This window comes from Callospermophilus lateralis, unplaced genomic scaffold (genome assembly GCF_048772815.1).
Source record: "Callospermophilus lateralis isolate mCalLat2 unplaced genomic scaffold, mCalLat2.hap1 Scaffold_43, whole genome shotgun sequence".
Taxonomy (NCBI): domain Eukaryota; kingdom Metazoa; phylum Chordata; class Mammalia; order Rodentia; family Sciuridae; genus Callospermophilus; species Callospermophilus lateralis.
In genome coordinates, this window is record NW_027514380.1 from 12,849,307 (window position 1) to 12,868,751 (window position 19,445).

General features: G+C 48.5%; 1 pseudogene; it reads right to left on the bottom strand.

Moving 5' to 3' along the window:
* Positions 1–1,574: 1,574 nt before the first annotated feature.
* LOC143389010 (adenylate cyclase type 10-like) overlaps positions 1,575–19,445 on the bottom strand; it is a 40,426-nt pseudogene continuing 22,555 nt past the window's right edge.

The following is a 19,445-nucleotide window of genomic DNA, read 5'->3' on the forward strand; positions in this document are numbered from 1 at the left end:
AAACGCATGAAAGGATAAAGAAAATGAAGTGTGAATTCCCAATGGCTCATCATTCAGCCACAAAGCAGAAGGAAGTTTGTTTGTTTGTTTGTAAAGCCTGGCTAGTTCAACTAAGGCCTCTTTTTCACTTGTCCTTGTGACCTGGGCAAAGCCAGGTCCTCTAGGTATGAGCCAAGGAAGCGCAGTTCCAGCGGCATGCACAGGTCCAGCAAGCCGCAGAGGAACTCCGCGCGCTGCGGCGACCGCAGCTCAGAGAACCAGCGGTACACGCCTCCCTCTGCAGCGGGCAGCGCTTCTCCACCATGCTGCCTCCTGCGCCGCGCCGCGACCCGGGACCGGGGGCCGCGCGGGGGCGGCCTGGGGGGTGCGGGGGGGGGGGCGCGGCCAGGGTGCGCTGGGCCGAGGGCGCGCGTGCCGAGGCCAGCGCTGGGGCTGGGTGAGGCCCAGGCGGACCGCGCTGGCGCGGGGTGGGGGCGGGGGCGGGGCGCGAGCGGGCCGGGGCGGTGAGAGGCTTCGGCCCCCAGCTCACGGGGAGGCTCCCCGCCCGTGCCTGTCCCCAGTGGCGGCCGGTGTGCGGCGGCAGCGGCTATTCCTCCTCGTCGTCGCCCGGGAGGCGGCCGCCCCCATCTCCCCCCCCCCCCCATGGAGCCGCTCTGGCCACGTCGCCGCCCACGCCTGCGCCCAGGCCGGCCTTTAACCCGGGCCGCGCGGCGTCACCGCCTCTGAGCGCTGGCCGCGGGCCACTGCGGGCTATGGGGCACAGCGGAGGGATCTGGCCGCAGCCGCCGCTCGGCTAGGCTTGACGCTGCTGTGGACTGATCTGGCTCATTGCGGCGGCCCTGCAGTCGGAGCACGGGAACAGCGGGCTCCCACAGGGCTAAGGCCAGCACTTAAGTTTTTTTTGAGAGAGAATTTTAATACTTATTTTTAAGTTTTGGGCGGACAACATCTTTGTTTGTATGTGGTGCTGAGGATCGAACCCAGGCCGCACGCATGCCAGGTGAATGCACTACGCATGCCAGGTGAATGCACTACCGCTTCAGCCACATCCCCAGCCCCTACTATTGCAATTTTTAAAAGCTAATTTCCCACTTGTTGATGCACATGGCTAGAGGGGTTGGCACACCCGCCTGGCTTTGGAAGCTGTAGTCAGGTGACGCAAAAGTGTGTCTTTTCCAATCTCGTCATTAGAGACCATGATGAAAGTTTGTCATTTACAATTTTGTGTTACCTTAAAAAGATTTAACAAATGGACATTTAAAAAAAAAACATTTTGAGTTTAATACATTCATTAAAATGATGTCTGTCACAACTCAGGATGCCACCCGCCTTGGTGCTGACGTTTGCCCATCTGATACGACCAGCCCAGGCTGGAAAACAGGCTGCAAAGCTCAGGGGAGGTGGAGGTGTGTGGGTGGGTGGAGTTAGGAGAGTGAGCAGGACCCTGCAGCCCCTCTCGAACGTCTGGAAAGAAGAAACCAACAAGGGAGCAGGAGGGTGCAGGAGGCAGGCAGCAGAGGAAGGTGGCGAGGAGTCAGGGCGGTTCTTGCCACTGCCTGCCTCCTCCTGGAGTGTCAGAAAGGGTTGTCCAGGATATTGACTCTCATCAGGAATTTGTTCTTTTGAACATCATGGATGTTTACTTTGCCCCATAGGATCTTCTCCCAGGAGGGGAGGCTCAGCACCATTTGAAGCCACTGGTCCTCCAAGCTCTCCAAGGTGGAGTACCACCACTCCTGAGGGCACAGAGAATGGTGGGTTGGTGTTCTTGACCTGTGTGAGTGTGGCGCGTCTGATCCCAGGATGCTAAGGCCCTCCAGCTTTCCAAGTCGTTCGACAAGCTGACCTGTGGCCCACAGCAGCCCTGTGACAAGGCCTTCTCTCTCTCTCTCTCTCCTCTCTCTCTCTCTACACACACACACACACACACAATTCATTCCCCTGCTCAACAACACCAAATTTAAGGTGAGGTACTAACTACATTTTTGCTTTGGAACAAAGCAACATGCAGCATTCGCAAGTTGGGAAACAAATGTAACGCAGAGTGGAAGAGGGAAGGAAGACAGACTGGAGCCATGCTAGTAGGATTTGCGTGAGGGAGAGTCCACAGGGACATAAGGGGAAAAGGAGGTCACAAGCCTGATCCATGGACATGCAGCCCCTTTGTGTGGGATTCCCAGACAGGCTGTGATGGCCACGGGGGTGGAAGGGCAGTACGGCCCAATCCCTATGTTGGAACTTCACCCCAGATAATGGCGTTGTGGAGCAGGGTCCTTGGGAGGGATGAGGCTGTGAAGGCCCTGCCCTCCTGGATGGAATTAGAGCCCTTAGACAGGGCAGGAGGGAGCCAAGCTTCCACCCTGCACAGCTACCATGTGAGGATGCAGCCAACGGCACCATCGGCGAAGAACAGGCCTGGCAGACACCAGATCTGGCACCTTGATCTTGGACCTGCAGCTCCCAGACCATGAGCAGTAAATTCCTATTGTTTTAAGCCATGCAGGCTGCAGTGTTGTGTCAGCAGCACGAGTGGACCAAGACGGGGGCCTCCCATGCTAGGGAGAGCCTGATTGGGAAGCTGTCCAGTGGGGCTTCCTGAGAGTAGCCCCCTGCAGCCCTCGAGCGGGGGTCCACACCTTGCTCATGTTCAGCCAGCATTTCTCCAGCATGTTCCCCTGTGTTTCCGAGAGCCTCAAGGCTTTGTTCAGGAACAGGTCGCAGTTCTGCCCATCTCCCATCAGAATGCAGACATAGGCCATCAGGTAGTAGAGTCCTGGGTAGAAGACTGGGCCAGTAGTGTTCTGAGCCACAAGACTCTCTAGGTTCTAAAAGAAAACAACAGAATGGTACAACCAGAGTCTGAAACAGCTCACTGACCACAAAGTCATTTCCCTCACAGATGGTTTGGGAACATTTTAAATATATGAGCAATCAAGGGAGAAACTGTGTTACAGAGACGTACCTACTAAGTATGGTAGATAGAATGGTAACATGAGGTAGAGGGGCCACCAGGGCCCACCCCAGACCACAGTGGCCTGCCAATAGTTTTCTGAAACTAGTTTTTTTTTTTCTTTTGATAGTACTAGAGATTGAACCTATGGCCTCACTTGTGCTAGGCAAGTGCTCTACCCTTGAGCCACATCCACGATCTGTGACTACTTTGAAAACAAAACATCTTACTCTGATTATCAAAGCAGTACAAGTGAATGATTGAAAATTTAGGAGGAAAGTTGGCTAGTTCTGCACGTAAGGAGCTTGGAAATCACCACGTGGTAAACGAGTTGAGATCTGAACAGACCAAAACCTGCCCAGCTCTTCTCAGATCTGTAGGAGAGGAGAGACACAGGACAGACAGCCACCCCCCAAGACTGCAGACAGACAGGTGCACACAGGGCCTCCAGGGCAAGCTGCTGTGGAAACAGTACCAGGGTAAAGGACCTGCACTGCACCGGATGAGTTCAGAGACTCATCAGGGGCCATCTGGGGGTTCAAGACTCCAGGCAGAAGAAGTGGAGCGGGAAGCGCCAGGGTCTGTCTCCCACTCACACAGCAGCCACCTGGCAACCTGCAGGACTCAACTCTTTCAGAACTCCGGGGTCCTTGGAAGCTTTGCACGGGTCTGGGATGGATGGTGAGTTGAAGCAAATTTTGACCAACTTCAGCACTTAGCACAGTAGAGGCTGCCTGTCTCCTGAACCAGCCCTGCGGCAAGCAGCTGTGACATGTTTCTGAGTGACCTACATACAACTTGCTGAATCCAAGATGGACAAAAAGGACCCTGCCCCAGATACCTGGGATCTGCACTCTGACTGCTGATTACTGCTTTTGACACAGAGGGACAGTCCCAGAGGCATGCAGCTGGCAGGCAGTGCATCTCCTGCCATGATTACAAGCCCTCCTCTGGCTGCAGGGACACCCAGGGCACTGAAGGGCTGGTGAACCTCCCCTCTCATCATTCTTCTCTCTCTCTCTCGATTGAGCATTCCAAAGCAGCTGCCTGTATGCAGAAAATTAGAAAGTGACTATGCACAGCCAAGGAAAGGCATAGGCTCAGAAAGACCAAAGAAGAGCTTCAGTGGGCCTTCCTGCTGATCCAGGGCACAGAGACAGCCCAGAACAATGAAAAATAAAAACAAAAAAAATAGCAAAAAAAAAAAAAAAAAAAAAAAAGGAAATGCTGGGGAGGAGAAAGAATCTTATATCCATCAGAGCTACCACACTGTTATATGCAAATCTGTAATATCAGACACACAGAGTTTAAATCAAAAACAGTTATAGGAGACAAAAGAGGAGTTTGATCATTAAAAAGATGTTCCAAAAATAGATAGATAGATAGGTAAATAAATAAAAGAGGTTCCACACAGCAAGAGGAGGTTTATGCAAACCATCAAAATCATAAAGCAAGAACTGGCAGAACCAAGGTGGAGACAACCTAGAGGAAGAGTGGGAGACTGTAGGACTCCACTCTGGACAGAAGGGAGAAGAGCCAGAGGAGATCAGTGAGGAAATAGAGGACATAAGAAACTGGAAATGCTCAATCACTGTGCACTTAGCGGGCAGGTTCCAGCTCTGCAAGATGTAGAGTTATGGAGACAGATTGAGGAGATGATGCTCAATAGCATTGCTGAACTGCACACTTGGAGTGGGCGGCTTTGTGTTGTGTGCATTTGACCACCACCAAAAAAAAAAAAGGGACAATAAATAAATTTGAAAAACTTACATGTTGAGAGTTTTACTCAAGGAGATTGACCAGGTTCTTGCAGCAAATATGGGGGCGGGGGGGGGAATTCCCTTATGCTTCCAGCAGGGAAAGGCAAAAAGGGATCATTTTGAAATATACCAGTGCTCTCAGAAGGACCTTCGTAAGCAGTCTCGCCCCCAGGGGGTTCACCAGAGCAATGGCTGACTGCTGCACTCCTGTCTTCCCTCGGAGAGGCAACTGCACTGCACTTGTGAGGCTCAGGGTCCAGCTAAGCAGGCTCTCTAAAGATTGAGCCTAGTCATGAGGCCACAGGACACCTCCCTTCCCAGACACCTTATACCACACCACTAAAGACCTTTTGCACTGCTTCCTTGTACCTTGTACATCATGTCCAGCTATCAAGAAAACATTATACAGAAAAGGAAACCAATTTGAAGAGACAGAGCTAACAACAGAACCAGACATGGCAGGGATATTAGAATTGTCAGTCAAGGAATTTGAAGCAACTATGATTAATATGAACTCTAGTGGATAAAATAGATGGCAAGAAAAACAGAGATGGAAATCCTGAGAAAGAACCCAAAACAAGTGCAAGAGATTAATAAAAAAGAAAATAAATGCAGAATGCCTTTGATGGGTTCATTGGTAGACTAGGAACAGCTGAGGAGAGAACCTCTGAGTTTGCAGGGATTCCAATAGAAACCTCCAAAACAGAAAAGAGAATAAAGACTGAGCAATTAGGGGCTGGGGATGTGGCTCAAGCGGTAGCGTGCTCGCCTGGCATGCTGTGGCCTGGGTTCGATTATCAGCATCACAAAAAAAGATTTTGTATCTGCTGAGAACCAAAATAAACATTAAAAAAAATTCTCTCTCTCTCTCTCTCTCTCTCTCTCTCTCTCTCTCTTAAAAAAAAAAAAAGACTGAGGAACACAGAACAGAATGTCCAGGACTGTGGGAGAGCAGAATGTGTCTGTGTAGGGCAAACCCCAAATGGCTGTGGTAGGCTCCTCTGTCAAAGCCTCCAGCAGGCTGCTTGTAGCATGCTGTCAAGGTCATGAACACCTTGATTCAGCAGAGGCACTCAAGGTCACACACAGGGCCTGTTAGGTAGGCCCACTCACGAAACCTGTGGACAATGTGCCTTCTTTGTCTGGCCTGCATCAAAAATAATAGCCTATGGAAATGGCCCAGGGAGTTGGCTAAATGGAATTGGCCGGGACTCAGTGGGGCTTGAACCAGGCTGCCACCACCTCTGAATAAAGAAGGTCTGCTCCCCAGGATCCAGACTCTGCCCCACAGGGTTTGAGCCTCCACCCAGCAATGTACCTCGTCCTTGCCTCGGGCTTCCATTCCCACTCCCTTCCTGAATCCAAAAGCCACCATCTTCTTAGTGTTTTAGGCCTTTGTTGTGATCCCAGCACCGTCTGCTTGTTTTTGGCCTTGCTTGTCTTTTGTAAGAATGGGTTTTATCACTTTACTATTGATGGACCTTCACTTAATCACCTGCTCATTTTTCTGTCTGGGTTCTCAGATATTGATCAGGTTGACCACAAGTGAGGGGAACTTTCATCAGTACTCAATTCATCTCTAAAAGTGAGAATGACAGTTGACTCATGTGTCAGGTGATGCACCTGACATTTGGGGAAAAGAAAAACTTGGAGTAAATTAAATCCAGTGTAAGGTGGCCAAGAATATTTTTTTCTGAATGACCTGGAATTAAGTATATCTCAGATTTCTCCTGAGTATCTTCTTAAGTAAGAGACATTCACTCTCTCCAGTGACATTTTTAAAGTAATGCTTTATATAAACAAGTGATTTCCCTATCCCGAGAGCCAGCACATGTTGCACAGATCTGAGCTGCATACTCCTGTTCCGTTTCATGTCACCTTCAAGTGGGCAAAGTCTGAACATCCACCTGTTCGGAGGCAGTGACTTGGTAAGCTGGGAAGAGACCCTGAGGTGTGTGTGGGGGGGGAGTGGTAATGAGCCCTTCCCCAGGCCATGTATCACTCCCTCTCTACTCTCTTTTTTTTTGAACCCAGGGTTGTGCACACAAGCCAAGCACTCCACCAACTGAGCTATGTCCCAAGCCCCGAGCTCTCTTCTCATAAAGCAGGAGTGACAATGTTCAGAGCTCAGTGAGCTGCCTTGCTCCATGGGCCCAGCTGCCTTGTTCAGGTTTTATCATTCAGCTTGTCTAAAGTGGGCCTGTGTCTTCATGGCCTGAAAGACTTGGAAACAGACTCTTGGTTTCTACAGATGAGAATGCAGCTGGGCCCCTACCTCAGTTCTAGCCTCATAAAACCCTCAGCAGAGATCCCAGCCAGGCCCTCCCAGACCTCCAGCCTGCCTAACTGTCAAACAGGAAGTGGGTGCTGTTGGTTAGTTTTGTTTAGGGTGCTGGGGATTGAATCGAGACTCGCAAACACCAAGCCCATGCTCCCTGCTCAAACACGGAGCTAAATAAAGCCTCAGCCCTGGGTGCTGGTTCCAGCTATTAAATTTGTCACACAACAATACAAAACACATCAGTGCTCAGTTTTTATGAGAACAAGGTAAATGCTAACACCAGCAGCTTGACCCTTCATTCCCTGAGGGGCTTGTCCTCCCTGGGCGGTAACCCAGATCTACTTTGCTTCCCACCCCCATACTGGGGAGTTAAACTCAGGACCTTGAACACACTAGGCAAATGCTCTACCACTGAAGTATATGCCCAGTCCTTTGAAATTTTCGTTTTTATTTTTTTAAGACAGTGTCTTGCTAAGTTGCTAAGGCTGGCCTCAAACTTGCAATTCTCCTGCCTCAGCCTCCTAAATTGCTGGGATTACATGCATATGCCTCCACACCCAGCTTAATTTGCTCATGCTTTTATTCTGGTACTTAGTTTAGTTCTTAATACATATCAGTTGAATATTTGAAATTGTCATGTTCAAAGACTTATCTACCAGGTTGCTTATCAGAACAATAGCAATAAAATATTGTAGAAAAGTTCATCCAAGAATAATTGGGCTATACAATATAATAATATAATAATAATATTAGATAAACAATATGCTTTGTTTTAATTTAATGACAGGAAATTATTCATAATATGTTTAATAGCAAATTACAACAAATGGAAACGTGTATGTACAAACATCAAAGAGAACTTGAAAGGTGATATCTCAGTGCATAAAAGCAATCATCGCTGAATAGTAGGGATACAAGCAGTTCATACTTTCTTCTTGTGGTGTTTAGGAGGATTGCTTTCAAAAATATCTATTATAAATAAATGTCTAATGTAAATTCTGCAGTCAGAAATTGGTTGGCCCAGAAAGTAGGCAGCCATGAGTGGAGGAGGGACAGGGCCCCTGGCCTCACCTTGAGCAGCTCCACCCCATGGTCCTGGGCATTCTCCAGCTTTTGTTCAATTTGCTTCTGCAGATAGAGAACTTGCCCCTCCAGGTACCTGGCAATTCCTTCATAGTAAAGAACTGTGGGGGTTCTCCTTGACACCAAGTGTTTGGCTCTGCTGGAAAATGTGTGGAATTCATCCCAATCCTGAAGCTTCGCATACTTGCACACCACAGGAAAGTAAGACAATCAGAGCCACCCCTGGGGACAGGGAGCTCGCATCCTGTCCACTGCTTCTGGGTGCAGTTTCCAGCCCTGGGGCTCTGGAGGCCTCCTGCCTGAAAACACAGGAGGCTGTGGGCCATAAAGCCCTGAGAACACGGAATTCACTGATGGTTTGAAATGAATCAGATCTTTAGGAGCACCCAGGTAATGTTAGCCACCATCGTTCTTTAGAGTCAAAAAAAAAATGAGACATATCAGACTATAAATTCTGGGCTTGAAGAAACTGCTCCAGTTTTTCCAAAGAGAGATGCAGGGGCCAGCACTCCTGAGTGGTGTAAGCAGACTGGTAAACTCAGTTCCACCTGGGTTCCCCTTTTAAATATGAATTTTCAGGTCCCCAGATTCTACTAAATAGACAGGTGGGGCCAGGTGATTTTTTTTTTTTGAGGCAGGATTTTGACATGTTGCTGAGGTTGGCATAGGTGTGTACCACCATGTTCATCTTTTCCAGGTGACTCTTATGCCCACTAAATGTGAGATGCATTGGCCTAGGACACAACTGTTGAAAAACTCTCCAGTCAAAACAGAAAAAAATTAGAATGACATTTGGACTATTATTGAACTTCAACCCACATGGCAAGTGAATTTGACTTTGAACATTAATTGGCAAGGGTAATTAATTTGGAGATTTTGAGTTCTCCCAAGTAATTTTATAATAAGAAGGCATTTCGATTCAAATTTGAAGCTGCTCTGATTGTGACATTTTATATAAGAATGTCTCCATATTGTCACTGACTCTCATCTCAAGACCTCTAGTGGACAATGTGGCTGCATGTAGTTGAAGGTGGGTGGGAAATAGACTGGAATGACTTTGAGCTGAGGGGGGCTGTGGAATTTAAGGAACGTTTGGCTGTGACCCATCTTGGAGGCTTGCTGTTCATCAGGCACAGGTGTGGCCATCACCAGAGGCTTGCTTGGTCAAAGGCTTAGCAAGCTGATGGGACTGAGCCTAGGGTCCTGGGGAGTGGGCTACCAGAGAGTCTTGTTTCCTCCCGCCTCCTTCCACATGAGGGCCTCCACAGGTGAAGCCCCAGGTTACGCCTGCTTCCTCACTCCTCCAGCGAGAAGTGCTGCAGTTGACTGGTGGTCTGGGGAAAGAATGAGGCAAGTGCACGGGGTCCCTGTCTCTGTCCTTCGTCTTGAGAGCCAGGGCAACAGGCCTGGGCATGGTGTGCATCTTCTCTCCACAGGGGGAAGAGGGCTGCAAGTCCCAGGACTGCCCACTGCTGAGGGTGCACAGAGTCCAATGGCCATATTCTGCAGTCCTGGCTTCTTCAACGTGGTTTCTGTCTGCTCTGATATGGGTGGGTTCAGGTAGGCAAGCACCACTCATGACTGGTTTGGAGGCTCCACCCTCCTCAGAAGCAGTGTGGCCACCCCTCATTCCCCTTGGTGGCCTGGTTCCAAGACCCCTCTCCCCACACACAGGATCTGTGGATGCTCAAGTACCTTACAGCAAATGGCCAGTATTTGCACATAACGTATGCACCCTGTCCCGGAGACTTAAAGTCACCTCCAGAGGACTTAGGAGACCTAACCCAGTGTGATGCATGTAAATATTGTTTTAATGTATTGTTTAGGGGAAAATGATAAGAAAATGTACATGTTCAGTACAGATGCAATCCCACCACTATCTCCCAATCCAGGTCTCTGTCTTGGTGCAGTTGAATCCACAAACAAGAACCAGGGACACAGAGGCTGTCGGGCCATGCCCTTTCTGGTTTCTCCAGCGATGTGTGTATAGCAACTGCTCACTGCAGTACACCTGAGACTGCCACTTCCCTGTCCTTGGTTGAGGTGATGAACTAGACAACCCCTCCCTGTCTCTGGGTGGATACTCTGTGATACCCTCCAGACAACTCAGGTATAAGCTACACAGGCTTTTGCTTTCTTCTGGAAATACTCCCTGGAGCTCTTCCAGGAGACATTTCCCCTTAGAAACTTAAGTGACATCCAAGACACTTACCAGATAGCAACATAGGAGTAAAGTCCCAGGGGGATTCCACTCTGGAACTTGAGAATTCTGTTGTTTTCATTTTGGCATATGAACTCCACACATTCTTCAAATGTTCTATAGATAAAGCCTAAAAGAGAAAGCAGCAGGAGAGCGTGGCAGGTAGGTGGGGGTGCTCCTCATGCTGGCCTCAGAGCCCACTGTGGAGACAGTTCTTTCTGATTGCTATGAGCCAGAGGGTCCCGTGAACTTCAAGAACAACAGTCCTACACCCGCTGTGTTGCTGAGTCCCTGCTATCATGGAATGTTATAGGTTCACAACGCAATTCCACAGCACAGACCAGGCAAGAGCAGAGTCTAAACCAACCTTTCCTGACCTGAGCACAAAGAGGACCTTAGTGTGGCCTCTCCCCAAACTTCCCAACCAGGCTTCCGGACTGGCAGCAATATGTGCAGCCCTTTCTAAAATGCATGTGTGGAGAACAGCCCCCCGCTGATCCTGCTGGTGAACTGTGCACCAAGGGCTGCCCACTTGCAGTCAATTCAAGGTCATCAGGTTCACCAACAGCTGTTGGTGCCTGCCACTGTCATCATTAGCAACCCAGTCCTTTAATCTAAAGCACAAAGTCTCTAAGAATACCCTACTAAACATGAAGCCCTCCCAGCACAGGGTGCATTGCTAGACAGACCTGTCAGCTCCAGGGTAAAGTGAGCTGAGAGTGTAACTGACAGCTTAGGTCAATGCTTTCTCCAGACAGGATTCTCCTTCTTGCTGTTCCTCAACAATCCTGTCACCAGCCAGACTGCTCGTCAGCACAGCCACCAACCTCTCCATCCCCATCATATTCATGCAGCCTGAAAACTTGCAGTCTCAAGGCCTCAGCCCTGGGGCTGCCTTACCACACAGCACAGGGGCCACACCCACCTTCTCTTCAATTCCAAAGCTGCACTTACCAGAATAGAGCATGATGTCCAAGCAGACAAAATAGAAAATTGCCTTGCTGAAGATATGCTCTTCTGCCACAGTAAGGTCCCATAGCCACCCCAGCACTTGGATCAGCTGCTTGTATCTGTGAAACAGAAAAGGCGATAGGATCACCAAGTGGTGGATGGGGAGAAGTGAGCCCTGGTCTAGTCCTGGTCCTGCCCAGTAAAACAAAACCAAACAAACCTTAAACCCAAACTGCCATCTGTTTTGTTTTGTTTTCCAATCTGTTTTTTCATAGAATCTTCTTTTTCAAATATACATTTTTTATTTATAGATGGTCACAATAACTTTCTTTCTTTCTTTCTTTATCTATTTATTTATTTATTTGGGGGTGCTGGGGATCCAACCCAGGGCCTTGTGCATGCAAGGCAAGCACTCTACCAACTGACTATAGGCCCAGCCCTATTTATTTATCTTTCTGTGGTGCTGACAATCGAACCCAGGCCTCACACACGCTAGGCGAGTGCTCTACCACTGAGCTTCAGACCCAGCCTGTTTTTCATAGATCTTGAGACCAGGGTGACCATAGTCAGGCCAAACTGGCCTTCAGTCCTGGTTGCTATTGTCTGGGCATTTTCCTTCCTATGAGACATTTCCCTTTCCTGCCACCTGTTAGGGCTTGTAGTCCTGATTCCAAAATAAGGTTGATCAGTCTCATGGCCAGAGCAACCAAATTAGAAATGATGCTTATGAATGAATTCTGTTAAACAGAGGTATCCAAAGGCAAAAGAAGGCCACCAGCTGTCCCATCTTACTGGGAACTGGACTCCCTGTCCTGCCCTATGGACCAGGATAAAAATGAGCCCTGAACATTCAGCAATATGACTGACTTTGGAAAATAAATAAGCTTCAAGATAAATACCTGATTTTCAGGAAGAGCAATTTACAAAGTCTGCAGAGGACCAGATAGTGTTTTTTGAGATTCCAAAGCAGTGACCACAACTTATGGGCTCGAGAGCCTGGGAAGAAAACAATTCCGGTGTGGAGGGGCATTATTTGTGTCTTCATTTCCCTTCTCACCCACCAGCCCTTACCTAACTCGATGGCCAGGTCCAGGTGGCCCATTATGTATTTGATGTGGGCCAGTCGACCAGCCACAAGGGCCATGATATCAATGCCCTCACCCTTCAGCGGGAGGTTCATGATCTGCTCCATGGCCATCAACTCATACTTGAACCACATGCCCTGGCAGCCAGCCAGCTGGTGGTAGAGTGAATAGTCCAGGTAAGCATTAATGATCTGAAATGGCATCAGGGCAGGGGAGAGGGGAAAGCCTAAGGTGGTCCCCAGACCCAAGCCCAGGCACATCACCAGGCACCTGTCAGTGAACCACGGGTTATCAAGCCTGGGAATAAAGCTGGTCACCGGCCAAAGCCATGGGTTTCCAGAAATCAAACTGAGTTTCTATCACCTATTTGCTGGGGCATCCGAGGCAAGCCCATGGCCCCTCTTGTCTACATCCCTTAAACAAAAGGCAAAATGTTTAATTTTTGTGAAACATAAAAGCAATAGCAAATGTAAGTAAATGATTGCACAACAGAAAGCCTGAAAATGTCTTTTAAAAGAGAATAACCTGTTAAGCTTCTCCCTTTTGCCCTCATTCTCTGGGTATATTGTGCACGTTTCCAGAGGTAACCTGTGTGAAGCTGCGCCAGAGAAAAGGCTGAAGCAGGTGTCAGAATCTAGTATCTTCTGTGAATCCAGACATTAAGCTATTTGCCAAATTTTAATACAATGTCGTTGTATTTTGTTTGTTTGGGGAAACAGAATTCTTTTAAAAAATAAAAATGTTGCCAGGTGCAGTGGTGCACCTGAAATCCCAGCAGCTCAGGAGGCTGAGGCAGGAGAACCCCAAGTTCAAAGCCAGCCTTAGCAACTTAAGAGACTGTAAACAACTTAGTGACATCCCTCTCAAAATAAAAAATAAAATGAGCTGGTTTGTGGCTCAGTGGTAGAGTGTCCCTGGGTTCAATCCCTGGTACCAAAAGAAAGGAAAAAGAAGAATGTTAATACGTAATGTGTTTATTACTTTTATTTTAAAGTATTTTTGAATTGTTGCAATTTTTGTTTTATGATAATATCAACAGATACAACACATAGAGAAAAGCCACTTGGGATCCTTGATCATTTCTAAGAGTGTGAAGTTGGAGAAGGGAGGGGCACTCTGGGCCAGAGCTTCTCCAACCCCCTCCTGACTTGGAGTCTCCTCTCCAGCAATTGAGAGCCGCTAGGAAAGCACCCTACCTGGAAGTCGTTCTGCGTCTCCAGTGCGGAGTTCACCTGCATCACAGCCGCCAAGTGGCCATAGAACTTGCAGTGGAAAAAGTAATTGGAGCTGTAGATCCGTCACAGAAGGGAGAAGCAGGCGGTCTGCCGGTAAAGCTGGGCCAGCCTCCTCTTCCTGTGCAGCGGAGGGTGCAGGGCATGGGCAAGGGGGTGAGGCCGAGGATTCAAGCAGGCTCCCGCCGGGCTGTGGGCAGCCCGGGCTGGGTGGGCGCTCGCTGGATAAGGGACATGCACTTCGTTCATCACTTTTGGGTCTGGAATGACCACCCTTCTAGCTGAGGAAGGAACGACGGACCCCAGCCCTGGACCAGCCATGCAGTCTCCCCGGCTATTGCCTCCACCGCTCCCCGCGGCTGGGAGCCAGGGCTCTGCTCCACGGAGTCAAGGACGCTTGGGACACCCTCGGTCCAGCAGTGGGACACAGAGGGCCAAGGCTGCAGCACCCATGGGTCTCACCGTCCACGAGAACGGGGAGGAGGGGTAGAGATGCTGGGTAGAGATGGGAGAATCTGGGTCCTTTCCTTTAGACAGGGACAGACGGCAGGGCAGGATCCCTCTACCGCTAACGTGGGGAACTCATCATTAATGAGGCGCCGAGGCCGGGACCCAGGGTCCTGTCTGCCCTGTCGCCTGGTGGGTGTGGCAAGGCAACAACAACCACAGCTCCTTCTTCCCAACGCTTCTCTATTTTTTTCTCCTTGTGCAGGTATTTCTTATTCCTTTTATTAAACATGGTTGCCAACTAGGGTCATTAAGTTTAGCCAACGAAAATACAGGATCCCAGTACGTTTGAGTTTTGTTAGAATGCCTATGCTCTGAGTAGCTCATGTCACACACTGTCATCAGAGACTCAAGCACAGCTGCCCACCTCTGCCCTGAGGCCTCTCAGAGATTCCTGTTAAGCTCCAGCCCTCCCCTCTGCCTCCAGTAGCCCACCTCCACCTCTGTAAAGGAGCTGGCTCATCTCATTGCCACCCAGGGAACCCCACATCTAAGGGCCACTCTGGAAGCTGGGAAGGCAGCTCTTGGTGAGATTAAAAGAGCTGGAGAAAACCGGCCATGCTGCATCTTAGGCAGAAGGTATAAGAATAGCGCTAGGGTCTCTCTCAAAATGGAAGAGAAGTTCTCTGTAGGCTCTCCAGGCCACCACCCAGTGACAGCCTCCTTGTATGAACTGCCAACAGGTGGGAGACGCTGGACACTCTTATTATTATGGAAGTTGTCAGACCTGTACTTGGCAACAAGAGTATAATGAGCTACCTGCACTCAACACCCAGCTTCCACAATGGTCAACCTTCTTGCCTCACCCACCTTTCCACCCACTCTCTCTCTCCTCCATTATCATGTTTTATAATGCAAAATTTCCACCCACTGAAATGCACAAATCTTTTATTTTTAAAGAAGACTTTAAAATTATAGTGCATTTTGCTTTCTGTGGACTGTATTCAGAATTATTTATAGTTTTCTTTTTTATAAAATTTGTTCTTTGTAGTTATGACTGTGGAGTTTATTTTCACATATCATACATACGTGGAGTATAACTTCCCATTCTTGTGGTTGAACATGTTCTGTATTCATGTATGAACATGGAGAATGATGTCCCATTCATTCCACTGTCTTTCTCATTCCCATTCCCCCTCCTGTCCCCTTCTCCTCCCTGTCCAATTGGGTTCTCCACCCACCCCCACCCCCATTGCATATCAGAGAGAACACTTTTTGGCTTTTGGTTGTTTGGGATTGGCTTATTTTACTTAGCATAATAGTCTCTAGTTTCATCCATTTATCATCAAATGCCGTAATTTCATTCTTTGTGGACAAAATTGTGTACATTTTCTTTATCCATTCATCTGCTGAAGGACACCTAGGTTGGCTCTATATCTTGGCTATTATGAATTGAGGCATTGATATGGCCAAGTCACTATAGTATGCTAATTTTAAGTCCTTTCAATATATGCCAAGGTGTGGGATATTTGGGTCAAATGGTGGTTCCATTCCATGTTTTCTGAGGAATTGCCAAACTAGTTTCCAGAGTGGTTGCACCAATTTGCAGTCCCACCACAATATATGAATGAAACTTTTTCCCCACATTCTCACTGATCTTTATTGTTACTCATGATATTTATTGTTATTCTTGATAATTGCCATTCTGACATGAGTCAGATGAAATCTCAGAGTAGTTTTAATTTGCATTTCTCTAACTCCTGGTGATTTTGAACATTTTTTTCATATATTTGTTGACCAATCCTATTTCTTCTTCTGTGAAGTGTCTGTTCAGTTCCTTAGCCCAATAATTGATTGTGTTATTTTTGTTTTGTTTTGTTTTGTTTTTTTGGTGTTAAGTTTTTTGAGTTCTTCATATATCCTAGAGATTAATGCTCTAGTTGAGGTGTAGGTGGCAAAGATTTTTCTCCCATTCTGAAGGCTCTCTCTTTATGTTTTTGATTGTTTCCTTTGTTATGAAGAAGCTCTTTAGTTTGATACCATCCCATTTATTGATTCTTGATTTCACTTCTTGTGCTTTAGGAGTCTTATTGAGGAATTTGGTTCCTAAGCAGACATGATGGAAAGTTGGGCCTACATTTTCTTCTAGTGGGCACAGGGTCTCTGTTCAAGTTCCTAGGTCCTTGATCCACTTTGAGTTTTGTGCAGGGTAAGAGACAGGCGTCTAACTTCATTTTATTATGTATGAATTTCTAGTTTTCCCAGCATCATTTGTTGAAGAGGTTATCTTTTCTTCAATGCATGTTTGTGGTGCCTTTGCCTAGTATGAATAACTGTGTTTATGTGGGTGTGTTTCTGTGTCTTCTATTCCTGTTCCATGGGTCTTCATGTCTGTTTGGGTGCCATGCTGTTTTTGTTACTGTAGCTCTATAGTATAATTTAATGTCCGGTATTGTGATGCCTCCTGCTTCACTTTTCTTGCTGATTGTTTTGGCTATTCTGGGCCTCTTATTTTTCCAAATGAATTTCACGAGTATCTTTTCTATTTCTGTGAAGAATGTCATCAGAACCTTAATAGGAATTACATTAAATCTGTATAGCACTTTTGGTAGTATGGTCATTTTGACAATATTTCCTCTACCTATCCAAGAACATGGAGATCTTTCCATCTTATAAGATTTTCTTCAATTTCTTTCTTTAGAGTTCTGTAGTTTTCATTGTGGAGATCTTATGTTTCTTTTATTAGATTGATTCCCAAATGTATTTTTGAGGGTATTTTGAATGGGATAGTTTTCCTAATTTCTCTTTCAGTTTATTCATTACTGATGTATAGGAATGTCATTGATTTATGGGTGTTAATTTTGTATCCTGCTGCTTTGCTGAATTCATTTATGAGTTCTAGAAGTTTTCTAGTGGAGACATGAAGAATCATGTCTTCAGCAAACAGGGATAATTTTAGTTCTTTTCCTATTCCCATCCCTTTAATTTCTCTCTCCTGCCTAATTGCTCTGGCTAGAGTTTCCAGGACTCTGTTGAGTAGAAGTGGTGAAGGAGGGCAGCCCTGTCTTGTTTCATTTTTAGAGGGAGCGAAAGCACAAATCATACCAGTACAATTTGACCATGGCACCCCGCATCCTCATCGGGCTACCTGGACGGGCAGTAATTTGCTCTTTGGCAGATGTCCCTGGGTTGGGACAATGCCCAGAGCCTCAGTACTGAATGGAAGTGGGCTTGAGACTGAGATTCTGGGCTGGCTGGTGCTGGTTACAACAGTGTGGCCTGGTGGTGAGAGGTTACAGCAGAGGAGGCCACTGGAGCTCGCTCTGCAGAGGGACCCTCATACTTTTGTCATCTGAACTCCCTCTGCAAAAACTGCCTGTGAGGTTCTGTGGGACCCAGTCCTGGTCTAGGAGCCCCTCCTAGACGCTCTTCCTCCAACTAGTCAGAGCTAAACAGGGGTCCTGGCGCCCCCTAGAGGCCGGGGCTTGGGGGCTGACCTGCATGGTGTGGGGTCTGCCTTGTGGTCCCCCAGCTCCCCCTTACCCTGGAGGGGAGCTGTCCGAGCCTTGCTGGTTCAGGTAGTGGAAGTGTCTGTTCTTCTCCACGTGGCTTTGGAGGAACAAGGAGAAGATGTTGTAGGGGAACACGTGGTTGAAGAGCTTCAGCGCCTTCCTCAACATCTTCATGGCAAGCACCATCTGGCCCATGTTAAAACAGACCTGGAGGCAGCTGGAAGGAAGAGGAGAAGCCAGGATTCTGGGTGGGCCTGAAGGTTCCAGCCACAGATGGCAGGATGCTTACAACACAGCTCCTCTGTGGCCCAGAAACAAACCTCCTGTGGGGTGGGGTGCATGGGGGGTGTAACTGTAACTGCTGGCTGGATAAGTGCATGAAGGAAGCTGCAGCCTAGGGTTAGCATTTGGCATCTTACTCATGTATCATGAGCTCACGTCCATTCCTAGAGGTTGTTGAAAGGGTTCACTGAGCTGTCGGCCTGGGACAGCGAGCTTGTGCGGTAAGTGGCAGTGAGGCCTGGGGGCTCGGGGCTCAGGCGGGACTCTGGTGTGGGTGGCAGGAGGACTTGGGAAGCTCAAGGGTGACTTCTGCCAATGACCACTGAGTCATGCCTCCAGTGGCTTCTTACCTGGCCTTTGAGACTGTAAAATGTGGCAGACTCAAATGTCCTTCTTCAGGACTTTTTCTGCCTGAGAATTTTCAGCAGGTTCTCTCCCTCATTCAAGTACATGTATGCCTGCAATCAGCACAGAGAGAGTGGCCCTGTGCCAGCGGGACAGACCCCTGAAGGGACACAAGCCCCCCCAACCCCCACAGTACGTGGTGGAGGATAGGAGGCAGGCACCACTGTGGGCCTCTCCTGTCCCCAGCCCCACTGAGGACAATGACCGGCAAGCTCCAGGCAGCAGGTGCTGGGCAGAGCTCCCTGTCGCATGGTCCTGGGTGCAGGATCCCTTGGCCAAGAGGACCCACTAGCAATCCCAACTTTCCTCCTGCTGCTGCAAGTTTTGACCACCCCCACTGCCTCTGCCGAGGCCATCTTTGGGAGGCAGCAGAGGAAGGTGAGCCCCAAGCAGCTCTCCTCACTTATCGCCAGCCTCCAGGGCGTGAGCAAACACCAAGACAAGATCAGACCTGGAGAGGAGCACAGGGGAGGCAGCACACCCAGCCTCCTGCAGCCAAGGGAGGTCAGGAGGCTCGTGAGGAGGCAGCTGCCATCCAGCCAGCCAGCCAGGTTCTCCTTGGCAGTGTGCACTGGGACCATGTACCCGGCCCCTGCTGTCAGTCACTGTCTTCCTCCTCAGTCACCACTCCGTGTGGAGTGACAGGGGAACCCACAGGCTTCAGTGAGTTGGTCTCTGAGGCTACCTAAACCTCTGCCTCCTTTAACCCACTGGCCACCTCCTCACTGCCACCCCAGCTACATGCCTGAAATACATACGAGACTTCCATGTTTAAACACTCGAAGGGCTGACAGACATTCTTAATGGTTTAGTTTTTAAAATTGTATATGAATTCAAGGTATGAATGTTGATTGGACTGCTGTGATGGACAGCAACTTTAAAACAGACTAGACTAGCACTGTGGCCAAGGACTGGGGACACAGCTGCTCAGGTGTGTGGAGCTTCTGCAGCTGCTGGAGGCAGATGAAGCAAGACCCAGAGAGACCTTTCCTCAAATTCCTTCAGGGAAGGTTAGTCGGCCAGCAGCTCCAGGAGGCCCTAAGGTCAGACAGGTGGAGAAACACTAGGTTCCTCAGCCCAGTCTGCCTGCCCTGCCCCATCCTCCTGAGACCTACAGGTGTCTCAGCATATCAGAGCACCTGGAATGTCTGCAGTAAAAAACCTCCTCAGCCAAACCCAGCTCAACCCAAGTTGCTTAGCAGTGGATCATTTCAATGTCATTCTGTGATTCACATTGCCCTGGAGCCTGATTTATAA